The sequence below is a fragment of the Astatotilapia calliptera genome, chromosome 11 (genome assembly GCF_900246225.1).
Source record: "Astatotilapia calliptera chromosome 11, fAstCal1.2, whole genome shotgun sequence".
NCBI classification, from domain to species: domain Eukaryota; kingdom Metazoa; phylum Chordata; class Actinopteri; order Cichliformes; family Cichlidae; genus Astatotilapia; species Astatotilapia calliptera.
Window position 1 is genome coordinate 26,236,795 of NC_039312.1, and position 25,757 is coordinate 26,262,551.

At 40.8% G+C, this 25,757-nt stretch overlaps 1 long non-coding RNA gene across 2 annotated transcripts in view; it reads right to left on the minus strand.

The window, feature by feature from the left end:
* LOC113032743 (uncharacterized) overlaps positions 1-25,757 on the minus strand; it is a 75,909-nt gene that overhangs the window by 39,237 nt on the left and 10,915 nt on the right. For both annotated transcript variants that reach the window (XR_003273924.1, XR_003273923.1), the window contains one exon: positions 23,598-23,760. This is a non-coding gene — a long non-coding RNA (uncharacterized LOC113032743). The remainder of the gene's footprint in view (positions 1-23,597; positions 23,761-25,757) is intronic.

Here is a 25,757-nt window from a genome sequence, read left to right on the forward strand (position 1 = left end):
TATCACAAAGTAACTGATATTAGTTAATTTGTTTGCAGCATTGTCCAGTTCGCCGAGTAAAAATGAAGTGAACCGTGACCTGTATGAGGTTTTTTTTCTCTCAGTTGGACGGAGGTCACTTTGGCAGGCTGGGCTCCCGGACGAGACCCCAGCGGGCGCCAGACTGCAGGGAGAGGGACGCAGAGCTGCTGCCCGTCACAGCCCAGTGGTCACCTGACGGGGCCCCAAGGCCTGCCAGACTGACACCACCGCCGGCCAGGCAGGAGGCAGAGAGGGGGCAGAGGAGGGGGCCAGAGAAGGGGTGCATGGAGGTGGAGGTTGGCATAAGGGACAATCAGTATCCAATGCATTTATCTATTTCACATAGTAGGGTACTGTTGGAGATGACACTCAGAGAAGAGAGGGTCAATAGAGCGCCTACAACTGGAGTATATGAAGGGTGGAGAGGGTTGGAGCACAAGACAGCAATTACTCAGCATATAATAGATGGATAGCAATACATGCAATATGAAGCAACAATGCCTTTGTAGAAAAAAATCTGTTTGATAAAAAATTATTATCTGTGACAGAAACGAAAAACTAGATAGCGGAGAAAAAAAAGGAGAGTGGAAAACTAGTTGCGTATGTCCCAGCATGTGTCTGAGGCTCGCATGGAGGAGGGAGGAGGGCAACACTCAGAGAGTCTCTCAGGCGTGTCCAGAGCATGAGCCAAGTACCTCTACTATGTTCGAGTCCACACACAAACACACACACACCTGCTCTCTCCCTCCCTAACCTCAACACTTATACACAAACACACAATGTATACACTTCCCTGACACACACTCAAACTTTTCCCCTGCAATTATAAGGTTAATGTAGACTCGTAATCAACTCATCCGTTTTCTCCAGTTGTTCCTACATGAGTGATTCCCAGCTTTAGTCGTCCTCACATCCCTTTTCTCATGGAGAAATTTTTTCCTCATACACATTTTCCACACTTCACAGCTCTCCCTTTATTGTTTAACATGATATCTTTCACACAGGCAAGAAAACTCAAGAGACCGCTCCGTGGTTAGATCTCTGTTCTGGTTTCTAAAGAAATACTGAGATCATTTAAACATCACAGAAACATCACATGATTCCCATTTTATCAGCCAGTTGATCGACTGTTAAAATTTGTAATGACTCCCATACACATTCCTAATAGACAACCACCTGTACCTACCCAGCCCAGAGGGAGAATCAATGTACACAGAAGATAACTATCTTGAGGTAAAATAAATAAAGGCATGTCACATACTTGGTGGAATTGTCAATCTGGTATCAGAATGGGAGCAACTTGCAGATAACACTGTGAAAGTCTGCATTTAACCTAAACTACAAACTGTATATGGAGGATGGAAGCAGCCATCATAGTCATTTGAAAATGAATGTAAAGAGCAAAGTGGGGAACTGGTTGAGAAACTGAGGTACGCTGCACGCTCATAGGTTGGCGACTTTATATTCACGATGTAAGCTTCCCCTGAAGCACCACTGGCTTTTTCCATTTGTTTTCCCTTCATATTCTACAAAATGAACATCAGTAAGACTATAAACTTATAAACTTGGACTTCTTTGCAGGCAATTAGAAAAAAAGCGCGTTTAAGGCACTTCTGCACTGTGGTCGCTTTTCAGACATGAAAAACAACATCCATCTTTTTACATCTGATCTTTAGGTACCTGAGCCATTTATTTATGTAGGCACCAAAACTATTTTGCTGCTTAAAAACAATCAAACAAAACTAAACAGATAGTGAAAATGGAAGTAAACAGTGAGTCAAAACCAAATGAAAGCAAAAAAAAGATGGATCTTGAATCCAGAATCTCCTGGGTGAAAGTTGTCTTGATATGAGTAAAAATGGGCAGCAAACCCTTTTTAAAAGGAAAATAAATATAATGTGTAAATACATGAGTCTAACACGTTGAAGATATGAAAAAAAAATTAAGGAGTTTTCCATGTACATGCTTGCAAGTCTGCATTATGAGCACACACCCTCGGAATGAAGCAGCATTTGATGGGGTGAGCAGATTAAAACTCGCCAAAGAGCCGTGCGTGTTCTACACTTCGGCGTACTCTGTAACTTTGCAATTAAATAGTAAATGGATCAATGTTTGTATATGTTTGTGTGTGCATGTGTGTGTTGAGGGGCCTCAGGGGCCTGTCCTAATGAGCTATCTGTGTGCATTTCTAACAAGAGCTTGGTGCAGCGCCCACGGCACTGTCATCCTGGGCCGCGGCTGACCTTGCGCCGCTGCTAGGCTGTGTCGTTTGCTATATTTATGGCACCACCGCCACCTTGCTGTGTGTTTGTGTGCGAGTGTACATTCGCCAGTGTGTGCATTCCAGGAGGGCGGGAGTGCAGGGGGGCTCACTCAGGAAGCAAATACTGTGTATATCAGCATAATGAATCAAGTGGCAGAGAGAGAGAGAGAGAGGAGAGAGAAACAGAGAGGGAGAGAGAGGGAGGGTGGATGGAGAAAGCCATTTTCCCTCTTCTGTTTTCTACCCTCCCGGCAACCAACCCCTGTGGTGTCTATTCTCTCTATTCGCCTTATTCCCTTTTTTCAACCCTATTTTCTATTTTTTTCCCTTATTTCTTTTTTTTCCCCTTTTCTTGGATTGATCAGATTGCTTCTCCCTCTTTTAGCAGAGCATTAAAAGCAATCTTTCAGGCACTGGGAGTTTGGCTGGACAGAGCACACAGGAGCTTATTTCACTCCCCCTCTGTCTCTACTCTGGACATACGACATCAGCCCGGCCAATGAGAATCAGAGTTTTGAGCATTAACAGCATACAGTAAAATATATGCTGGTAGCATGCATCAATTCATGTTAAGCTACTGTGCAAGTATGCATGCAGCTATGTGAGTTTGGCACTAACCAAGCCAGCTGAATCACCAATGGAATAATAATAATGCATGTGCATGGAATCATCTGGACCCCCTGTTCATTTCTGTGGAGGGGAGGCTAGTGCACACACTCGCACACAAACACACACTTAGATACATACACGGCCTCAATATGCAAAGCTCCCCTGTGCTGGGTTAAGGGAGAGGGGCGTGCTGCTGTGAATACTCATCTGAGCCTGGCAGAGGGAGCTGTGTGTATCCCCCCATAACCTCGGGGCGAGGGGCAGGGGAGGGCACTCAATTTGCGTGGGATACACATACACAAGTAAAAACACACATCTGAAAACACATTGGCACACACGGGGACACAAACAGAGAAGTCAGACGAATACATGCTTGTACACCAACACACACACACACATTATAAACCATGCGTACACACATTCGCACATGCGGGCGATAAGAAAGGGAGCACTTTGAGGAGGGGGGCGCCGTGACCAAAAGTAAAGTTTTAATTCGGTCCTCGGGGACACTGCTTACTCATCCAACTCCCCCAAGGACCGACTTCCTCTGAAATCTATTCAAATCACATCTCTCCTCCGCCTTTTATTGCATTTCTCATATCCCCCCATCACAAAGTGACAAATCACCACACACTTCACAGAACCAACATCACTTTCTCTCCATTTTGGGGGACAGATAGATTTGGGGGATTTTTACTTTTAAACTGATTAGAGAAACTCACTTCCTGCTGGTATTTCCATTATTTTCCATGAGCATCGCTGTACAGGAGTCAGTCCAAAGAAAGCTAATACCTGAGCAGTCGAAAAACCTGGAGTGTTTTGAGGAGGAAGAATTATTTACTTGGCAAATTTGTAACTGCCACATAAAGTCCCACCGCGACTGTAAAAGAGGCTCACACACTTTCAATTCCCCATCTTAAATGCACATTGAACACTAATTTCATTGCACACTCCCTCTAGAACATGCAAACACACAAGTATAGGAACACACTCTGCAACTCAAGTCCCACACTTCGTGCCAGTGTTCTGCCTCCATTCTCAATAAAGCAGGTGATGAGAGCGTCTAGGTCTAATTAGTTTATGCAGACGTATGAAGCTGGTGGGACAGGCAGCATTGTTATTATTTCTCTGCCAGCCCACTGCAGACACACACACACACAACAACAGTGACACTTACAACGTCGTCTGCCGTATCCCCAACCACGCTCATCGAGGATGGGGGTGGCAGTGGTGGTGGTGAAATGGTGGGGCGGGTGAGGCTGGATGAGAAAGGGGGTGTCAGTATAAGGAGAGCCGGTGTGCAAGTGTGAGAAGAGAGGGAGAGAAGCGCCACTTGATATATTCGTAATGTTCCTTAATATTTTCATTTTGATGTAATTTGTGGCCCCGGTTTTTTAAATATCCGCTCTGTAATAATGTTTAATTTCAAGGGTCAGTCTGCCAAGGAGTATATTAAAGCTGATAAAACTCATTTTCCACAGGCCCAATATCGCGCCCAGATCAGGTTAGGAGGCCAGCCTCCCTGAATATTTCATCTTTTATCATGCCGATAATGGGAAGATGACAGAGGCGCATTATTACAATGAGAGAATTGCTCATTTTCCTGACGGGGAGGGCTGCCTGGCTGCTTGGCTGCCTGCTTTCCTGACTGCCTGCATCAATGACTGGCTGGGACTGCCGAAAGCCGAGGGCTCCACAGAGTGTTTGTCGCAATAAAAGCAATTCTTTCCTGGGAGAGGAGAGGTGACGAGTGGAGAGGAGGTGCAGGGAGGGGATGGAGGTAGAGAGAATGAGAGAGAGGTAAGAAAGAAAGTGAGAGAGAGAGAGAGAGAGAGAGAGAGAGAGAGAGAGAGAGAGAGAGAGAGAGAAAAGCAACTTTCTTCAACCACCTCACTTATTTGATTGCAATGAATAATAAATGTGTGGGCTTGCAGTTGGGGCGGGGTGGGGGGGCACTGAAGCAACAGCAGAATGTGTGTGTGTGTGTGTGCGTGCACACGCTTTGGTTATGTTGCATGGAAGGGGGCTAGGTGATAATCACAGATTTGAAGAGGGTCTCCATTCCAAATTAACCAATTTAATTGAGCCATTAGGAAAGAACAAAGCTGAGGCTATAGGGCGAGATGTTGTGGAGGGGGGGAGGTCGCCTCTAACCGATCAGCAGTTTTGAGAATGGAACCTGCCCCGCACGCAAATGACTAACTGGACCGTTTCTGGCGCCAGAGCGGCTTAATAAATGGACCCAATCAAGGCTGTTCTGGAGACCACCTGTGTCCCGCACAGGTCAGAACTATTAGACCCACATTAAAGGGCCGTGATAGACGCAGGCGCCACTCCAGCCATGCCAATAATGAGGATAATAAGAGTACCATAATGGCATATTTATGGGTTGGCTAGGAGAAGCAGAGGACTGGCTGCTATGTTTTAGTTTATTCTGAATTGGAGCGAAAGAAGCGGGAGAACTCAGACCCAGAGTCAGGCGAGAGACTGTGCGGCTTTAAGAAATTTACAATATCACAGCCCCCGATTTCAATTAGCAACATGATTACAGGACTTAATCCTTCACACATAAAGCCTCTAATGAAAAAAAAAAAGCAGCAAAGGAGAAGACCAGGAGTGATCAGAATAAAATTACTCACAAGAGACCTAGTTATGATACATTTCCATTTCCACTGGCTGCGCTGTGCGAAAGATCTGTCACACACCAGGTGGGCCTATCTTGGCATTTAATATGTTAATCTGTAATCTTCCTCTTCATTCAACTGTTCTACAGGCATCACACTGAAGGAATTTTCTCCTTTTTTGTCTGTCTTGCTAGAACTCTAATCGTAGCGGTTCTCACTGACCCCCACACACTGGGTACAAGAATGAATGGTGGGAAACGCTGATGCAAGTTCTGCACCAGCTAATCATTTAATATACTGATCAACTTCAAAGACAGTCCTCAAATGTAAAAAGTGCACCGTGCAAGCATTTAAAAGAGAGAGATGAGTTATGTTTCAAAAAGAGTGACAATTTATACGTGTGTCCATTTGTATTTATGGGAAACACGATACAATTAAATAACCAATTAAACTTCTGTCTGATTCTCGTTCATAATTCCCATCCTTTTATTCTATGAGTGCATTGATACATTCGAACAAAAGAGGACGTTTCTACTTTCCAAATTAATATTTGGAGCATTAATGTAATTAATTAATTAACAAATTTCACCTCCAGATCCAGCTCTTGTTTATCAGTAGTCAGCAGCCACATGTTTGGGTACAGATGTGATCATTATCATCACCATCACCCCACCACCACCAGGCAGAGATACTTTGGTTGTTGTCCTGTACCTTATCCTGTCCACACAATGATTGGGTACATTATGAGTGTGTGCTACACATGAATTTTATTTATCATTTATTAATCTAAGAGGATCAGAAGAGATTTAAAGTCTTGTGAAAAATAAATGTTTTCCTACATTTTGTGTTTCCTGTGAAAAACTAAGTACACCCTGTAATTCAACAGCCTGGAAAGCCACCTTTAGCAGCAGTAACTTGAATTAATTATTTTATCTATAATTCTATGAGTCTCTCACATCATTCCAGAGAAATGGCAACAACTTTGTTTTCGTTCACTGACGTTTGCTCTTCACAGCTCTCTGAAACACTGTGGCTGGACCTTAAAACTGCCCCATATTTGACTCCAGAATACTTAAAAGTTCAGATGAGTTCACGGTCCACTTGGTGACTGCTGTAAAACAAGCCCAACTCATCAACCCTCCACAGCTGGGCTTGATATGCTTGGAAACATAGCACTGCACAATATGGCCAAACATTCCCACTTTTAATCTGATAGCACGCTGTTCCTGAAGTTTTGTGGTTTTTATTCGTTTTTTGTTTTTTTCTTCCTTCCTCTCAGCATTGGATTATCTGAGCTTGGGGTGAGTTTATTGGGATCTTCCACTCCTGGGCACATTGTGGGATTTTCTTAACATACACCTGAATGCTCCAAACCAGCAAACTCCCAAAACATCTGCTTTTACAGAGGTTTGTCACATCTGTTGATGATCAGTTAATCAAGAGTATTTGATTAGCAGCACCTGACTGCTACTCACTCTCTTAATTCCTGTGAAAGCAGTAAGTCAATAATTGTATACCCCATTCTCCTGTAAGTTTGCCTCGCATGCTCATTGTTTCGATTTTTAAAATAGGCCGTCAGGTTTCGGAAAGATAACATAATTGCATATTATGATGAATTGAAGTTAGAAGAGTTATCTAGACGATGATATCTTAGTAAATGAGATGAGTGGATGCCTGTTGTCACAAAGCTCTGAGAGAGAAAGAGCACAGTGGAGGGGGGGATGGGCAATGACAGCAACAGCAGTTCGTACAATCTAACATCTTTAGTTTAACAGCTTGTCAGTTGTATAGTTTTTACTGTAGAAGAAAGAAGAAGAAATGAAGAAAGACCTATGACAACCCAACAACCCAACCATCCTTAGCCCTTTACTAAAAAGGTGCCAGACACTTTGTGTGCATCCCTGTGGAGAGGAAGAGGAAGTGATGAGTACCCCAAAGGGCAACGGAGGTCACCAGTGACCAGCGTGACTGCCAACAACCCCAGGGAAGAGTAGGATGGAGTCAATGTGTCTGGACCCCCACACCACTGCAAAAAAAAAAAAAAAGAGGAAAAAAAAAGAGGAAAAAAAAATAACAAAAGTCACTCACTGTGTCGGGAGGGGTGAGTATGAAGTGCTGGGCTGAGCTGGGGTGGGGGTTAAGGGGAGTGGGTGATGGTGGGTACCAGACTGGGGCACCTCGGGGGACTTTTGGGGAGGAAGAGCCATGCACCATGTCTCCTGCTACCAACCGTTGTTCCCTCATTTGATTGTGAAGCCATGAATAATGCATGGCAGATGGGACTGAAGGAGGGGGAAGGATGGAGGGGTGGGAAGGGGGACCTCAACCTTAAAGGGGCCCTGCCACAGTGGGAGTCATTACCGATGAACAACCACACTGATGAGCCATGGAGATAGAGAGAGCTAGGAAAGAGTCAGCTAGAGAAAGAGAGAGAGAGATGGGGGATGAATGCAGCAGAAAAACAAACAAGAGATAAAAAAAAAGAACGAAGGATGCCCATGAAATCAGGCTTCTCAAATGTTTCAAGCATGCCGCTTATTGACTGTGTTTTCCCCTCCTCTGTTTTCATCACTGTAGATGATCTGTTGTTGTTTTCATCTGTACATTCAACTATCCATAATTAAACTCTAGAAAGTACCCGTTTTTCTGTTTGTTTGCATTTGTTTTGGTGTTTCTTGGTAATAAGTTTTATCTGCACACAGGCTGGTGGTGAGTAGAAGAACATGTATAGTAGAAACCTTAAATAATGCAGTCCCACTGATAGGATGAAAGTCTAAGGCAGAGCATCCACTACATAGGGTTGATTTATGATTGATTAGAACGCTTTAAGAATTTGATACATTCTTTTATAAAGAACATAACATTAACCAGCAATGGGTCACATATGGCACAATGTTTTACCCCCAGGGCATCATTTACAGCCATGCAAGTGTTTATTGAAAAAAAATAAACAGCTTCATGTGTAACACCAGTGGGTCTGTGATGTGGGCAGTGCATATGTGGCTTTTCTTAAGGCAGTGCTGTCAAAGTTGATCATCTTCCCAACTTTATGGACTTTTAAGGTTGACTTTGTTTACACCAATGGGTGGCTTTTCCTTCCCGTTTCTGCCAGCTCCAGAGTTGCTTCTTACTTTACTGTTCCCTGCAAATCTAATGAGCCAAATAGTACAACAACATTTTACATTGTGTAACTGACTTAATAACTACTGCTTCAAGACTCTCTAAAGGAAATTCAGAGTTTTGTCTCTAAGCACATTCAACATAGTAAACTCAGTTGTACTGTTTTATAGAGTTTAAACTGTTTTTTTTTTGGTTTGTTTTTTTTTTTTTGGGGGGGGGGGGTCAGGATCAAAGCTCAGTGAAGGGATAGTGCCCACAGCATAAACTCTCCTATTACATTAGAACAATATGCAAATGTGAGTATGTTACTACAGTTAATACACCTACAGGGTAATGGAGTTTCAGTTTTCCAGATAGTTCAGCAAATACAACCTCGGTTCTCTTTTTTAAAGTTGTTGGACAGCTGAAGATCACCATCCCCATTGGCCCTAGAGTGACTATTTTACACTAACTTTTACAAACATTTCATAGGATTGACCAGAATCTTACTGGTGAATGGGGGGGTGGGGGAGAATAAGAATTTTCTTATTCAATTATCGATATTAGTTGAGTACTCAACGATTCTCATTGGGTTCCCTTCGGCTCCGCTTTGAAAGTCACTCTCAGTCAGTCAATCTCTAAGCATCACATCAAAGACCTTACATTCACATAAATAAAATGCATGCTCTGTAGTCAAATGTTATTATTTGCACTCTTTGTTGTGATCAGTGTTTGGGTTGTTACTCAAAAAGACGTTTATGTATTACACAGAACACTTTTCTTAAAAGTAATGCAGTACATTACTCAATTGCTATCAGGAGAAAGTCATTTATTACAATTCTCCCAACATTACTTTTGTGTTTCTCTATAAAATTACCTAAAACCCATTTAGCAATATAAAACATAGGCTACAGTCCCACACACAAGAATAATCCCTATTCTAATGGGGACACACATATGGCTGCTCATCTGTTTGTAACCTCTTGAAGTCCAGGGTCAGGCTGCTGGGCTTTGGTCAGCATTCACTCAGCTGTAACATCACTTTGGGTTCTTGGCTAGCTTAGTGCTAGCATGCTGTCTGTGCAGGTGCTTGCAAAGAGTCAAAATTGTGTTAGCAGCATAATGTGGTTGTTTTTGTTCTGGATGCAGCTTTCACTTTACCATCCCATCTTCAATCTTTTGTGCAATAAAAATAACAGTAAGGTCCACATCTATGACTGTGCCACTCTTTTCCTCGTTTAGGACACAAACTGAAATAAGCTGATTGTAGCACAAGTGAAAGTGGAATCAATAAGCAAGATCGATAGGCAAGCAGATTAAAAAATTCCAAGAAACTGAACTATCCATTCCTACTGGTGAATGGAGCCAACTATCTCCATCCCTGGCCTTTATTCTCCTGTGCTGCTGGCATCTTGTATACCATTGTGTGGAGTGCATACCCACTAATTAGTGCAAACTAACTTGTGCAAAATAACCTGCGTGCTTAAATATAGTAGATAAAGGGCAAAGTGATGACGTAGCAACTCTGTTTCCTGATCCAAGTGCCTCTTGTGTTGGATGAGTGCCTTGCTTTTTAAATATGCCGGAGTGCTTTGTCATGTAACCTGCAACACAGATTGATTTTACTATGAATTTATCAATAATTATGATGCATTAATGGTAAAACAAGCTAAATATCACCTTGATTGGAAATTCGAATTACTCCAAACATCATCAATCCCTGATATCATCAACCTGTCGAACAGCCCTATTTGGGACTCTATGCCAAAAGTTAATAAAAATACAATGTAATGATTTGCAAATAACAATCAAAACAAAACTACTACACTTAAAGCTTTAAAACTAATTCATTTGGTATGTAATTCGCTGTATATATAAAAATAAATAAATAAAAGTTTTATGAAACAAATACATTTCAAGAAGGTTGGCGCTGGTTTAACAAAATACTGCCAAAGTTTGATAATGGTAAAAGAAAGACGTGACAGAAGATCTCAAAACTAGTTAATTTTATTAGTAACATGATTATGAACACAAGAAACATCCCAGAGAAGCAGAGTCTTTCAAAAGTAAAGAGAGCCAAGGTTTCTTGGCTCTGTGAAAGAATGTCTGTCGTTTAAATATTTCAGAAATAAATTCATCAACATAAAATTACAAAGATTTTTTGGCTGAAAACTAATATTGAATGGAAACTAATATTGGGTCTTGAGTCAGTGCTGGATAAAAAATACAAACTCTCCTCTTTCCAACGTTACTTCACTTCATTGATATTTGCACCACAGCATTTCATTCGGTTGATGTCTGAACCTTGACTGTGCCATTGCAACACCTTGAAACTTTTCTTTTTCAGTCATTTTGTTGTAGATTTCCTGGTCTGGTTGGAATCACTGTCCTATTGCATGACCCAACCCCACCAACATCACTGTGCTTGACATGCTTAGTATGAGGCATTTGTGCTGATTTGCCATTTGGTTTTTGCCAAGGTGGCGATGTGCTGTCAGCTGCCCAAAGGACATTTTTCCAGAGTTCTTGTGGTTTCTTCTGATGCAACTTTCCAAACAAATCCTCTTTAGAGACAAGAAGCTTTCTCCTGGCAAACCTTCTAAACAAACCACATTTTCTCAGGAGCTTTAACATTTACCATGCAAACTAAAGTCTGTAGAGTCTGACATGTAGCTTGTGGGTATTTTGCAATTTCTCTGAACATTATGGTCTGTCCTTGGAGTGAATTTGCTTGGATAACCATTCCTGGGAAGATTGTAGTATGGTGTTAACTACTACCTAAATGCTAGGGAGTAGCAAGCTACCAAAACATCTGCTTTTATAGAGGAGGGCACATTTGATGATGATGATCAGTCATCAAGTGCATTTGGCTACTACTTAACCTCTTAATTCTTATGAAAGCAATAAGAGTGTACAGTACTTAGTTTTTCACAGGAATGCAAAAAGTCTTGTGAAAACTTTCACATACCTGTACGTGATGAGGGACATGTCATGGGTAATTTGTACATCTGTGGAGACCCCAATAATTTTGAATGATATCTACTAGATTTGAAGAATCATATGCTGAAATGCAGAGAGTGTCGTTATCAGGGAAATATTTGCTTGTTTCAGCGAGACAATGACAGACCACATTTTTCATGTTTTTTAAAAGCAAGGTTTTGTAGTTAAAGAGCCTGGGCACCAAACTGATCTGCCTGCACTCCTGTCAGCTATTGAAAACATCTGAAGCATACTAAAAGAGAGTACACACAAAGGAGGACACTGTTTAGCATCAAGCAAGAATGGAAAAAAAATTGGCTTTGAAAATTAGAGTAAACTAAACCCTCACTTTCCAAACATGGTGATGCAACACACTGGGAAGTTGCTGGGATAATACATATGTGTTTTTCAAGAAACAAATAAAAAAAAAGATCCATCTCCGTGCTCCTTTCAAGAAAGTACTGCCTTTAAATTATTTTGAAATCATCTTATTCTATAATAAGTACCTCAGCTTTTTGGAAACAGCAAATAATAACCAAAACAAACAAACAAACAAATAACAAAAAAAAAAAATAAACAATCTTTTAAAAGCAGTTAGGAGTTCATTAAATGTTTGAGGTCAAAATTTAAAATTTTGTTTTTGTTGCTTTTTGACTCTAATCTATTATTGTAAATTGAAATTCTGAGGACTGTGAAGTACGTAAAAGCAGTGTGACGCCTTTAAAAACCACCTGATAACGCAAACATATTAAACAGTTAGCATATTATTAGAATATGTTAATACATAATTAATTAATTAATTTTAAGGGAGCAACTGACACACATGTAGATAAAGTGTGCTCACATTGGACAACACCAAAAACTCCCCCCACCACCAAAAAAAAAAAGAAAAAAAAAAGAAACTCATACTTGCAAATCCATAGAAACACAATTTCTTTCCACATATGCAAGTTGGAGGAACAGGAGGTGGGTGGGAGAAGGAAATGAGCAAAGCCATCCAGCAGTATTGCTGCTTCTAGCAATATGTGTATGAGTGTGTCAGTGCAGGTGTGTATGTTATCTTATGTGTGTTTGAGAGCCGTTCCTGCGGCAGCAGCTAAGGCGCTGTAGCGGCACTAGGTGTTATCACTCATTCTGATTCCGTATTACAGCATGACGGATGGGCCCCCGCGGGCCGGCGAGCGTCGCCACACGCTTATTACCGTAGCTCTTAAGTGGGAGTTGATTTAGCTTAAATAGGTTGTTTCATAAGGAGAAGACACCGGCGCTGTCACCACTGCTCTGCTCCTCACTACAGCAAACCACCACTCTAATTGAATAATGCCTTCTTTACATACCTATTAGGGCGCTTAGGTACAGAGTGTGCCCCAATAATTGCTTATACAACCTGGCTAATTTGGCCTTCACCCTGTGCATGCACAGACACGCACACATGCACAGACAACCCTTCTCTCCCTAATGTGTAATATTCATGTCTCTAATATCCATGGTATGTGCATGTGCTATACTAATTTTAAAGTATTGAGTGAAGCTCATTACTATTGCTCCAGTGAATTAGAAACAACAAAACAAATAGTCCTACATTTGAGTAATAAATCCAGGACTTGATACTGCATATCTAATTTGATATTTCTTTAACCTGAATCCAATGGAATCGCTGGATTCTGAATGCTATAAAAGTGCAAATAGACCTACAATCTAAAGGATTAGTGTTTCATTTGCATATCACAGAGAGATATTTCAGCATGCATGTTCCAATAATACAAGCGCCATGCTGTTTAAGCGTGGAGGTGGTTACGATGGGAGGAGGCTTGGATAAAAGCACTTCGATTAACTAAATGTTGATCCATTTCCCTGTCTCCGTTGGCTTTGAGAGATTATTGCTGATGCAACAGTGCGATGGCATGTGAATTGTGCACCACTGTGCAGTGGAACCTGTGCCAGCTCTCTGTAAGTGAACAAGGCACCATGGATTCTTGCCAGCAACAACATACTCCCAGGGAAGCTGGAGTTGGCCGTCAATCATGAGCCCTCAAATGGAAATGCACCCTATTCTCACTAACCCACTACTTCACTCAGTTTGTCAGACAGACATAAATTCATACACATGCAAACAAACAAACACACATATACAGAGACACTGAAAGCAAAGGGGGGGAGGTGAGCACTTTGAGGGGAAAGTTTGATAAGAATGTCTTGATTAATCTAGCAGCTGCACAAAATTTAACTGAGATTTCAGGATATCATGAGCAGCATGGGAATTTTACCAGCTCAGTTGCCTTAGGTAAGAAGTGCTCAGGTTAGAAAATAATTTTACTCACTGGACAGAATTCTAAATAGATTTGGTAAATGCTAGACGTGCTATACAAGTACCAACCCCCAACCCTCCTTTAGTAAGTCCCAGTAGTTTTATATTAATTACAATTATATTCAGAATTAAAAGTGGACTTTATCTTTACACTGAGCTGAGATGCCCTTGTCCCACTTATACAAATTTCCTCTCTGGTTATGTTAACATTCAGTTTCTTATTTTAAAAGTGGAGAGTGACGAACTAGTATTCAGTGTCTACAAAACCCTTTGAGGGCTTTTTTATTTTGGTTGAGTACAATGAGATGTTATTTCGCTTGAAATAGCCATATTTTTGGCATTCCTACACAACGAACAGCTACTGTGCTGGTGTACTCTGTCAAGTATTCTGTCAATACTACGAAAAGATGACATGACAGGACACTGAAGATGATGGCTAGGGGTGGGGGGTATAAACGGTATATGGTAGAAACGATAAATTAAACGATAAATATGGCCAACGGTAGAGATTGTGACTATACCGCTCTACCACGATAGCACATGTTGATGGTGTCATCGAGTTGCGCCTGTTTTGGTCGAAAGCATTGCAGTGGCTGCAAACAACATCATCTGCAAATTATGCCGGGCGACAGTAATAGCAAAGAGACGAAGCACTTTTGGAATATGGGGAAAGCCAAAAACTGTGCTTCCTCCACTTCACTACCATTGATTCATTAATGCTGAATTCTCTTGCAGCTGCTCTATTCCCATCTTGTTGCAGTATATTAATGACTAACCTCATATTGTGGATGGATTATCTCAGTTGTTCTCCTAACTGAAGTTTGGTCCGTTTATAGCATTGTGCCATGCAATTGCATTTGTCCCTAACCACCAGGAACCCTCATGCTAACTTTTATCGAGTGGAAAAAAATTAGCATTCATCCTTCAGCTTCACTGTGCTAATGTTATGCTAACGTAGATGTTTTGCTAGCGATCACGTAGGACATCATTATATACCAGCTACTCCGACTTCAGTAACCCTACAAAAGTCACTGCTGTTGCGTTTTCTGTCTTCATTTATGTTGGAAGTGGTAGCAGAGCTGTACGTTTTCATTTTTTCAGAAATCTCTCAGTCAGAACATGGCATATCATGTTTAGGTGGAAACTAGCGAGCTAACTTCCTGCTAACTTCTAACTCTGTTCAATTTAATAAATTCTGTTTTATTAAATTCTGTTTTCATGGATGTCTGGATGTTAAACTTAATTGTTACACCTGCTAAAGCAGCAACGCTTATCATTTTATTCAAGATGAAAGAATTTAGACAGTTTTTAACTCTCAGTGATGCCGCAGTGTTCGTTTGATGTTGGGACCTGAAGAAGACGGAGTTTTGGACCCAGATTACTCCGCAAGGCTCCTGACTACGGCAGCCGTAATGCTCCGACAATCCATCAAGCAGTGCGCCTTCATAGCTTACCAAAGTCGTTTCAAAACATTTTTGACAGATTTCTGCGAGCTGTGTACTACATAAAATCGGTTTGAGGTCAGTAAGCACAACCAGAATTCATACATAAAGCACTGTCGATTTTTGAGAAAATTAAAGGATTTTAAGTTTTAACCATAAGATTTTACACACCTTATGGTGTGTAAAATACGTTATACAGAAGAAAATAATATATCGCTATATATATATATCGTTATCGCACATGCTTCAAATTATACTGTGATATGGATTTTAGGCCATATCGCCCAGCCCTAATGATGGCTTTATGGCTTGCTCCTTTAAAAAGACAAACCTATCCCTTATCTGATTGGCTAGTTGTATTTACTTTGTTAGGGTTGGATAGATGATTTGTTATGCAGAAATGTCAGTACGTGAAGCAGTACCAACTCTTGGCAGTCTGGGGGGGGGTTGTAATAAATGACCCACCAATAGGGCTTATGTTCAGTACAGTCCTGCTTATTTATTGCAGATACACAAAATCCTTATATGTAGTCAGGTTTATGTTTATTACTCCCTTATTATTTTTAAAATCATAAGCCACAATCAGCAACAGCTATTGTATGTTATTGCATAGACATCGTCATAATCGCACCAATATTCATTCTCTATCAGAGAGTTAGTTACCCATATGGAAAAGATATATATAAATCTTATAAAGTTTGTATCTGTCTTGTGTGAAACTTGTATGAAAAGCATACAAGAGTGAAAACAGATATAAGATTAGGGCTGCCACGATTTGTCGACTAGTCACGATTACGTCGACTATCAAAATCGTCGACGACTGATTTAATAGTCGATGCGTCGTTTGAAGCTTTGTAAGATCACAAAAGACGCAGGAATAAGTGGCAGGATTTAAGAGTGTAATAACGGACTGAAACAGAAGATGGCAGCATTGCATGTACAAGGATGTCAGCTACCGGTAAACCCCGAAGAAGAAGAAGAAGAAGAAGCAGCTGTGTCCCAGAATTCATAGCGCGGCCCAGCGCCGTTTCCAACAATGGCGGCAGCTAGTTAGTTTTAATGTTACTCTTATTATTCTTTCTGGGTCACAAAATAAACGTTTAACATATTTTCAGGCGAGAATGTAGCTGTGTAAACCTCAAATATCTGCTCAGTTTATCAGGACACCACATATTTTCAAAAGCGCTCCGACGTTTTCGGAGACATCTGTTACCCACTAGCTCGTTAGCGAGCCGGGGGCTAGGCTCACTAGCGCCGTGAGAACACCGGACTCCCCGCAAATCGTTTTCCGCTACTCAGGTTAAATATATATGAGTCACTTAGATAACTTAAAATGTTATTGTTTGGCTTTTTTTTTTTTAGTATTTTATTTGTTCCTGAGTAAATCAGTTTGTCTGAGATTAAAGTTATAGTTTTTACACAGCTGAATAAACGTCAAGCAGACAACTGATTATCAGAAGTGTGAGATGCTCCAGAATATACTCCAGTGTCCTGTTATATTTTAGATAGCAAGGAGTTTATTAAACTTCACCGAAACAATCTGCAAATTTCATTAAAATTTAATAAACTATCATCTTGTCTTTATTTTTAGTTAGCACAGACCATAAACACTTAAAGCTGTAAGCTAATGATAGTTATATAAGAGCAGATGCTGCTGGTGCAATAAGCTGTAGTTTTACGTCCAGTGGATGATGATCTGATTAGTCGACTAATCGCAAAAATAATCGGTGACTAGTCGACTATCAAAATAATCGTTTGTGGCAGCCCTATATAAGATCCCTTGAAAAATTATATAAATGAAACTTGTATGTTTTGGATACTTACTGAAACAATATATGAAAGCAATGAGAAAGTGGCCACTTTCATGAGTAAATCACATAAGCCTTATATGATTCACTATATGAAGTAGGCCACATCTTATTCAAGTCCAAAAGGTCTGAGATGAAAGTATCACAGACCAACCAACAAGATTTTACTTTCTTGGAAAAAAGCTGCTATTACAAAGTAACATAAATTTACCATTAAATGTTAGTAATATTCACATATTCAGTCTCAATCATACATGCATGCACACACACACAAACCCTCCACCGCCTCCCTATACAAACACACGAGCAAACACACGAGCAAACACACACACACACAAAAATCTACTCAAATACACATGGGAACAATCACACACAAACATTTACAAAATGTACATTTGTATAGTCTGTACACATGTGCCCACACATGCTCACAGCCCTGTGGGTGCTTTGGTGTGCCAACCCGCTCTCTTTCCCATGCGTGTTGGCTGTGCCCTCTGGTTGGCGGTGATTGATGATGGCAATGGTGAAGCAGATCATTTGGATGGCCCCATCTACACAGGACGTAAATCAAATCAGCTTTGCTAATGATTCTCAGACGCTCATCTGGCAGCCATGGCCAGAACCCTATTGCATTTTGCACAGAGGGACAAAAGAAACATCAATAAGTCCCAAAACTGTTTTATTTGACCACTCGTTTCAGAAATTGATGTTCAATTCCTCAAAGATTTCATTCTGAAAGATTGTTCCTACACAGAGGGGACCTATCATCACAAGTCATGCATGTGTGGTGTGTGGACATGTGTGAGAAGCTCTATGTGCATACATGGATTTAAATATGACGCAAGGTGATGTCACAATGCTGAATGGGGAGAAGATTGCTTCGCTTGGATATCCAATATCAGCTCAGCACGGGTGACAAACTTAAATGTGACACAGCAATCAAACAGGTAACGCTGGAGAAAAGAAAGAAAAACAGAGAATGAAAACTTTAGCCTCCAGACAACACATGCAGTCTCTGAATCGGTCTGTGGATCCAATCCTGTTGCTAGCTGTGATGTGATGGATAACCCTGGCAGGCGAGAGGACCTCAGCCCTCAGGCCTCCATGGGTGACCCATTACAACTTTTCATTAAAGCGTCTGTCTGATGCACCGCCTTGATTTGTCCATAATTTATGATGCCATTACAAGCTAATTAGTGCCAGGATCCCTCTGCCCTGCTCAGCACGCCAGGCCCTTGGCAGTTAAGAGGGCACAAACCCCTGGCATTGGTTTCCAAATACTAGCAAAGGCTACTCTCCATAGACAGTTACTTTTTGTTCAATGCAAAACACTTTCACAACAAAAACTAAGAATAAACAAGCAGCTCCTTTACAAAATGACATTCTACGTCATGCATAAAAAGCATCAAAGTTATTTTCAATCATTATCCAGGTGTAAAGCAGAAATCTGTTCTTAAGCTCTTTGAATCTGTTTTGGTGCGTGCGACTCCCTGTCATCACTTCACAACTAAACCGTGGCACAAGATTGACCTTGTCCTTGAATTTGCTTTTGGTTTCTGCAGGCTTTGATCTCTGGTAGCTATCACTGCCAGTGCTCACTCTCACTTTATCCTAAAGCAAACCACAGCATCTGCTGCTGCAGTTTTTATAGTCTTTGCAATAATCACCACGCGTGCAGCACAGAATTCTGCATGCTCTGGATTGCTGCAAATCCAGAGCATCTAGAGTACCAGTCTAGAGCACCAGATTAATAGATGGGATTATCCTAAGTGCCCTGTTAAACACGAAATGAAAATTTGAATTTCTTTGTCTTTACAGTTATTTGATCTTAGGTGGAGAGGACGTGCAAACTTGAAAATGTGAATCATCTGAGTACAGAACAAATGTTTAACAGCAGCCTAACAGAGCAGAGAGTGACTGTCCTCAGCAGCTTGTCTAAGGATTGGAGAGGGGGGGGGGGGGGGGGGGGGGGGGGGTGTCTCATCAAAGCCAGTGCACCCATGCATGAAAGTCAATCCACTGCTTGTGTGTGTTTTATTTATTCATTAGTGACACGCGGCTTGAAAAGGAAGAAGAAAAAAGACAAGAAAGTTCCATTCAAATAAGCATGGCATCCCTGGAGCAGGATTGTAAGAGAGAACAAGAAGGGGGAGAGATAAAGTGTGTGCGTGATTGTGTGTGTACGTCTGTGTACGTGTTTATGTGTGCGTAAAACAGGGTGCTAGAGAAAAGGGAGATGAGGGAAGAGTGGGATGACTTCTTTTAATTTGGGGAACCCCTCGGGGGAAATCGAGCCCGTGAACACGCAATTACGACAGTCATCAGTGAACCGCGCATGTGAGGAAGTGGGGCATTGAGCGTAAAAAGAAAATATCAGGATGGAGAAGGAGGAAATGATTTGAAGTATTATTATCTCAAGTCTCAGTCACCCTGCCCCCACTGATAATCAGTCAAATACAGATCCCAGTGTACAAAGCACACACGTCTCCCCGTGCTTTATTTTGGAAATGATGAATGTAACTAATACACAGGTAATCTATTACAATTAACTGACGGCAATGGTGGTGGGGGAGGGGCAAGGCCATCATCATTGGCCAATTATCATCTTATTATGGATGTTAAGTGGCCTCATATTAGGGTCAATGCCCCTCATTTCAAGGGAGAAAATAATTGTTAACCTCTGTAATAGTGATACACAGAAACTATTTAACACACCCCAGGGGTGCAGCCTCATCAGCACATCGACAGGAAGTTCAAATTACTTTTAAACAGAGGACTGCACTTTTCCTGTGTCTTTACATGACAAGGGCAGTCAAATATCTTATGTAGATACTGCAAGATATTATATTGTTGTGTTATAAAGAGCTTGGGAGAAGTTTACAAGTGAATTTAAAAAAAAAAAAAAAAAGAAAAGAAAAAAAAGGAAAATCAATAATCAACTAAAAAACTTTCAACAAAAAAACTTTCTTGTAAACTGTTTTTCACCTGTAATTCATTTTTACATCTCCTCCATATTTAAAGCAAAAACAAATGCAATATAAAATACATGTCTTTGAAGTATTAATATAAGCTCCATATAAAAAATGTATTGTTTACAACGAGTCAGACTAATTACTTTACTGCTGCATTTGACAAAATAGCTCAGCTGCATACATTTCACACAATCAACAGAGACACACGGTCAATATTAAAGAAGTCGGGAATTCACTGTTGCTGAACACATGACCGAGATACAATTACAACAATTTTAGGTAATCGCATTTTGGACTCATGGCAGGTAGAATAAACTTAAAGGGAAGTCTGAGATTTGGTCCCTTTCAAAACAGTGTATGCAATGGAAATGGAAAGTCCTCTGAGGGTATATGCTGCGCTGCAGTCTCCCTCAACAGTGCACAGGAAGAGACGAGAGACCCAGCTAAGTGTTTTCCAATAACTTTTTCTTTTGAGTCAGGTGAAACTAAATCCATTTAGTTTGTAGATAACAGTCAATCTTATATGAATGACTCTCCTAAGTCAACCTGGGGTATATGATTTTAGGAAATCACTATTTGCAAATAACTTTCAATTTCTTTCCAGCTTAAATCAAGTTTTTCAGGAAATTCTCTTTGTGGTATATTGCATCTGGCTGAGTGGCCTTTATTGTGCTGGCTCTCAGGTGGGCTTTTATATGGGAAGGCTGGACCCCGGGGTCCTGTGTCGCCTCTGGCAGATATTGAGACAGACACTGGAGTGACGATCTTTCCCAATAGCCTGACTGCCTCATTCAGCAAATTCTCTAAGTGAGTTACCTGTCTAGGAGGGTGGTTTAGATAGAATGAAACACTCACTTGTCACTTATATTAACCCTCTTATACCCCTTATCCCCCACCAGCACCTCCCACCAAACCCCAGAACCTCATACTATTGCTTCCACCCTTTTTTCCCCACCTTACAAAATCCCCATCTTTTTTTCTTTTCTCCCCTACATTAACCCGCAATTCTCCCCATCACACCCCCTGAAGCCAAAATCATCTTCATTTTGCATAATGCTCCATTTAAACTGATAGCAGTGACATAAGGAGGGTGAGATGGAGAAAATGGGGCATCATCAAGCTTTGTTCGCTCTCTCTCTCTAGCTGGCTGGCTGTGACCCCTGGTGGCAGTTATGATCCACAAGGTCAGTTGGTCTGTGGTCCCACGAACCACACAGAACTTCTTCCTCCAGTAAGCCAAACAGTCAGTCTACGACCCCTGCTTAGCACAAACACACACACAGTATATACTACACTCTGCTCATCCATCTACCAATCCTTACTCCATTCAGCCACCACCTTGTGCTAGTCAAGCGTGGTTCTGTGAAGCAGGAGGAGCAATGTAAGACACGAAATCTATTACAGTGTCAACATGACACTGCCTCATGGCATCCGTAAATGTGTTGCATGGAAGTGTTGCTTTTTTTATCAACTAGTTACGGGTTATTTCGACATAGTGTGGCCATCTAAGTGGAAAAAAATATTTAAAAATCTTGAGTTCTTTCGCAAAAGAAATAGCTGAAAAACCTATAAATGAAATAATACATCAATTTTTTTTTAGACAGACAAATTATTACAATTATTATTCTGTTTTTTTTTTAATTTACTGTCCACTGTAAGTGTTGGGTAAAATGAGTTACTGTGATCACATTACTATTTTTAGTAACACAATAATTGAACTACACTAGCTATACTAAATCCTAAATAACTAAATACTACATTCAGTAATCAAATTACAATTATATTTTTTTACTTATATTATAACAGTTCAAGAATTATTTACAAAACAGGCAGATAGAACAGAGAAAAAATATATCAATGCTTTTTTCTTTCTTTATCATTAAGCTTGTTGTTGTTTGTCTTTAAGCGGCGATATGGACATTACTTTTGTTTTTATTGCACAAAAATACAAGATCCTACGAACACAACATCAGCACTTTGCAAACTGCACAGACAGGATATATGCAGCATTGGTGGCTGCCGGTATTTTTGAAACTTATAGCAGCTTCGGCAAATTCAGCTCAAGTCATATGGGTAAAGATAAAAAAAATACATACATACATATATATATACGCAATGTTTCAAGGTACAAGGTCAGGGTTACACGAATTAGTAAAAAGCATTAGTTTCCATTGGATCATCTCCAAGCTTGAAAACAACATACTAGTTACTGGGTCTTTTTTGAGCCCTTTAAAGCATTATGTTTTCCAATACAACATTATACGACTGCACAATGACACAAACAGTTTAATATACTACATTAGATTTTCCAAATTAACAATGCTGACATCAGTTTAAATGAAAACAATGCAGATTAGAAAACAAAAACAAAAAACAAAAAAAAGGCTGACGTCAACACTCACTGCCGCCAGACCGTCAGCTCGTAAAAAATGAACAGAGAGCAGGTCATTCATAGGTTGTTAAGGGTTAAAAACTAGAAGGATTACACTTTTTTGAAAACAAGTAAACACTGTAGAAAAGATCAAGATGTCTTGTTGTGGAAATAGTTTGCTGCCGACTTATTTCCACTAGTTATGTTTCCTTAATGATGAACATTATGTAAGTTTGTCTTGATGAGCACATCTCCCGGATGTCACCAATAAATGTATAAAAACAAACAAGATTTTGGATGTACAAGCTTTTCCCCAGGCTTCAGCAATTTGTAAATATAGAAAGCACTCTGTTGATCCTAAATCAACTCATCGTAGCTGTCAACATTTATTCTGTTTATGCATCAGATATTACCAAGAAACAGAGTAAATATTCAGAAAGAGGTTCGGACAAAAAACAATGACAGAAGCAAGCACTGCCGACATCTCTATCCATCTTTCCCCGTGTGACGCGTTCTTAAATATTCCAATCGAGAAGTGGGCAGAGACATAACACAACCTCATGAATTCAAATGCTGGATGCCCGGAATGCCAATGGTTTCAGTCTTTCCTGCTGCTACCAATTTATATTTTCCATATGGGTCTTTAAACGGCAAATGGAAGTCAGTCTGTGCCCTTTTATCCCACCCGCCGCCCCCCTGGGGAGAACAACGGTCAAAAGTCAAGGAAATTCTGATTCCTCTGCAGAGCACACCAAGGGCACCTAAACACAAACCAAACAGCTCCCACCATGCCTGAGCGTTGGCAAACTTGTGCTCCCTCCCTCAGAGATCTACTAGTATTCTAAATGGTAATTATTACACACTCACACACATACACGCACAGCGCATGGTCTGCACAGATGAAATGCAAAAGACAAAGAGGAGAAAGGGAGGAGTTCAGGGAGAAACTGAAAAGAAAATGAGGTGTAGTGAAAAAAAAGGAGGTGAAATATAGCAAACTAGAAAAAAAAGAAAAAGTAAGAGGGAAAAAAAGTGGTGGGTATGTAAATGTAGAGTCAGAGAGTTCAGGAGGAGAGAGCGAGTATAATGTGCTGAGCTGACCTGGGGGCCGCGGGGCTGAGTGTCCAGGGGCCGGTGGGGGACGGTGGCCAGATCTCTGCGGTTATCATTATGTTGAGGGGGATCTCTTCTCCATCCTTCCCTCAATCCTCCCTCCTCTTCTATCTCAGACTCCATTTCTCTCCCAGGGCAAAGGTGAGTTGGGCTGGGGAGCAGAGGAAGGTGAAGGGTAACGCAGGGCGAGCTCGGGGTCGGTGGCTGTCGTTAGCAGTGCAGCTTGACCTGCTCACCCATAACTTGAAGTTTTACTCCCAAAGTTTTTTCCATCTTTTTTTTGTCATGCACGGTCTTGTTCTCTCACTGCTGCCAGACCAAGCTAAGATAAATGAAATGTCCTCCCCTGAATTTTAATAGGTCAAACGTGTCACTGCGGGAACTTGTTGGAAGTAGTTTGCCAAAAAAGTCTCGGACTCAAACGATAGAGATGATCACAGAATTCTTGCGCATGAAAATCATGTTTTGTTTTGTGGGTGGGGGGAGTGCATCCATGATAACAGTTTTTTATGAATGTTTTGTGTATAATACATTATAAGTACTTTAATAGGAAACAATACGCAGACGTTTCATGGTCTGTGTTAAAAGAAAGACTGAATGAATTTGAACCTGGCAACATACAAAGAAGTAAATCCACATGTACGACTTCAGCTGGGAAAAAAATGCTTCAGACACATTGTGACTATTCTCCCACAAATTTTGCATTCTCCTGATGTTACTGACAATCAAAAATAGGACAAACTTGTCCCTCATCACTGTTTGAGGGCAACTGATACAGAGACAGGAGGAAAAGCTTGGAGAAATTGGCAAAAGTAGTAAACAGCCTGATTGATAAATAGTACTTTTCTACAACATTCACCTATACAAGCACTTTTTCTACGCCTAACTGCTTTCTATCTAAAATTCACGCACATTCATATAAATGCATAGAAGACCAACTTGGGGTTCAGCATCCCAAAGCTTCTTAGGCATGCAGACTGGAGGCTTAGCCATACAGGGATTGAAACGCCAACCCTTTGATTACTGGATGACCTGTTCTACCTTTTTCTTCATAAGTTCTGAATTCGACTGATTAATAAGACCAGATGTTAAAATCCATGAGAGCATAGCACAATATAAAGGCTATGGTTACGTATCACAGTTTCTGCCTTTCATCTGCCTCCTCAGTGACATCCTCTCAAGGCTTAGTCAGCTATGCTCTCTGGAACGCTTGAGAAATCATATGCAGTCACCGTACTTCATGTAGCACTGACCCAAATGCACTGGCTAGGTCTAGAAAGACCACATGCAGGTCTTTCTTTTCTTTATCACCCATGTCTTCCAAGCATCTTGGAGAACTGTCTGTCCGTACCTTCGAATTGAGGTGTCAATTAAGTTGCTTTTTTAGCAGGAATACAAAAAGCTTTGAACCTCATTCCAACTATCGGTTGTTCTCTTCCTCCTTGGGTGTAAGGGCCAAATATGTGAGGGCTTCGTAAAAAAAAAAACTAAAACTCCAGCATCTGTATTTACTCAAGTAAAATGAGATGAAAGGTCTCATAATAGCTAATATAATAGGCACAAGGTTTTATACGTTCAGCATTCCCAATGCTTTTTACCTCCATGTGTCAAATACCTAGTGTCAAATACCAGAGTCCATCCCCCTGGTGACCCTGAATTGGATAAGTGGAAGAGAATGGACGGTTTGATGGTTTCACAAGGATACTTTAGACAGGCCTGTAGGGCTAGACCTGTCTTAATTTAGCACAAAATAAATATTGACAACTTACCCCCAGGCTAAGTAAAGCTTAAGACTGATGTTACCATGGTAACGATCACTGACACTTGCTTTGATTAGTTACACTCAACCAAAAAAAGAAAAACAAAAAAGAGGAGCATAGTTCACAATTTGTGTGCAAACCTTCTCATGGAAAGAGAAAAGTGTTTGTAGAGATCACAGAAACCCGTGGAAAATACACAGCAGTGAGCTTGTCACTCGTTTTTGTTTGCCCAACAAACTATCCTGCGCCTGACTAAAGACACCAAACAGGTGCCACGTTCAAGGATGACAATAGCAAGCAAACCTACCTGTTAGATACTGAGATAGCAGCGGTCAGGTGGCTGTGGTACTCTCAACTCTGCGGCTATAAATATTATTCTGTATTTATC